This window comes from Conger conger, chromosome 7 (assembly GCF_963514075.1).
Source record: "Conger conger chromosome 7, fConCon1.1, whole genome shotgun sequence".
NCBI lineage: Eukaryota > Metazoa > Chordata > Actinopteri > Anguilliformes > Congridae > Conger > Conger conger.
Window position 1 is genome coordinate 63597427 of NC_083766.1, and position 2500 is coordinate 63599926.

Below are 2500 nucleotides of genomic sequence, written 5' to 3' on the forward strand. Positions count from 1 at the left end.
TTCCTTCTCCATACTCTTCTCTTCCCATCATTCTGGTACAAGTTGATCTTTGTCTCATCTGTCCATAGGATGTTGTTCCAGAACTGTAAAGGCTTTTTTAGATGTTGTTTGGCAAACTAATCTGGTCTTCCTGTTTTTGAGGCTCATAAATGGTTTACATCTTGTGGTGAACCCTCTGTATTCACTCTGGTGAAGTCTTCTCTTGATTGTTGACTTTGACACACATACACCTACCTCCTGGAGAGTGTTTTTGATCTGGCCAACTGTTGTGAAGGTTTTTCTTCACCAGGGAAATAATTCTTCTGTCATCCACCACATTTGTTTTCCGTGGTCTTCCGGGTCTTTTGGTGTTGCTGAGCTCACTGCTGCATTCTTTCTTTTTAAGAATGTTCCAAACAGTTGACTTGGCCACACCTAATGTTTTTGCTATCTCTCTGATGGGTTTGTTTAGATTTTTCAGCCTAATGATGGCTTGCTTCACTGATAGTGACAGTTCTTTGGATCTCATATTGAGAGTTGACAGCAACAGATTCCAAGTGCAAATAGCACACTTGAAATGAACTCTAGACCTTTTATCTGCTTCTTGTAAATGAGATAATGAGGGAATAACACACACCTGGCCATGGAACAGCTGAGCAGCCAATTGTCCCATTACTTTTGGTCCCTTAAAAAGTGGGAGGCACATATAGAAACTGTTGTAATTCCTACACCGTTCACCTGATTTGGATGTAAATGCCCTCAAATTAAAGCTGAAATTCTGCAGTTAAAGCACATCTTGTACGTTTCATTTCAAATCCATTGTGGTGGTGTATAGAGCCAAAAAGATGAGAATTGTGTCGATGTCCCAATATTTATGGACCTGACTGTACATACTCACATTCACTCTCAGATACGCACACACACATATACATACTCACTCTCTCTCACACACACACACACATGCACACACACGCCAAAGGGCTGTAATGAGCCAGCCTGGTTCAGCTCTACAGTGGGAAAGGGCTATAATGAGTCAGCCTGGTTCAGCTCTACAGTGAGAAAGGGCTATAATGAGTCAGCCTGGTTCAGCTCTACAGTGAGAAAGGGCTATAATGAGCCAGCCTGGTTCAGCTCTACAGTGGGAAAGGGCTATAATGAGCCAGCCTGGTTCAGCTCTACAGTGGGAAAGGGCTATAATGAGCCAGCCTGGTTCAGCTCTACAGTGGGAAAGGGCTATAATGAGACAGCCTGGTTCAGCTCTACAGTGGGAAAGGGCTATAATGAGCCAGCCTGGTTCAGCTCTACAGTGGGAAAGGGCTATAATGAGCCAGCCTGGTTCAGCTCTACAGTGGGAAAGGGCTGTAATGAGTCAGCCTGGTTCAGCTCTACAGTGAGAAAGGGCTATAATGAGCCAGCCTGGTTCAGCTCTACAGTGGGAAAGGGCTATAATGAGCCAGCCTGGTTCAGCTCTACAGTGGGAAAGGGCTATAATGACCCTGGTCCAGCTCTACAGTGGGAAAGGGCTATAATGAGCCAGCCTGGTTCAGCTCTACAGTGGGAAAGGGCTATAATGACCCTGGTCCAGCTCTACAGGGGGAAAGGGCTATAATGAGACAGCCTGGTTCAGCTCTACAGTGGGAAAGGGCTATAATGAACCAGCCTGGTTCAGCTCTACAGTGGGAAAGGGCTATAATGAGCCAGCCTGGTTCAGCTCTACAGTGGGAAAGGGCTATAATGAGCCAGCCTGGTTCAGCTCTACAGTGAGAAAGGGCTATAATGACCCTGGTTCAGCTCTACAGTGGGAAAGGGCTATAATGAGACAGCCTGGTTCAGCTCTACAGTGAGAAAGGGCTATAATGAGCCTGGTTCAGCTCTACAGTGGGAAAGGGCTATAATGAGACAGCCTGGTTCAGCTCTACAGTGGGAAAGGGCTATAATGAACCAGCCTGGTTCAGCTCTACAGTGGGAAAGGGCTATAATGAGCCAGCCTGGTTCAGCTCTACAGTGGGAAAGGGCTATAATGAGCCAGCCTGGTTCAGCTCTACAGTGGGAAAGTGGTAATAGTTAATTATTTTATTCTAATTAATAGACTTAGAAACAGCTTTTTTTTAATACCAGAAAAATGTGGACAGAAGCTATTTGAAAGGTTTTACATTTTTATTGGCAGTAAACTTTGTGTGGCTGTGGAGCAGGAGGTGAGCCGTCTGACCGCGACGGGCGGGCGGGCGGCCGGGTGGGCTGGGCAGGCCGTTAAAACCAAGGCTGTTAATGTGCGCGGCCAGCTGGATTTCCCCCGATGGGTTTCTAATCGCAAAATGTATCATTCTCAAAAAATAAATTATTCTCAGTCTTATAAAGCAAAAGGATATTTTTCTTACAGTCTGACTCTCAGCCACATCTTGCTTTGTAATATTTTATTGAATAATGTTTGTGAACCACTGTCGTCCTCTCCAATCTAATGTTACAGTCCAGCATTTTAATTTAACACGGACCCTATACATTTAAGAATAAATATAGGTGG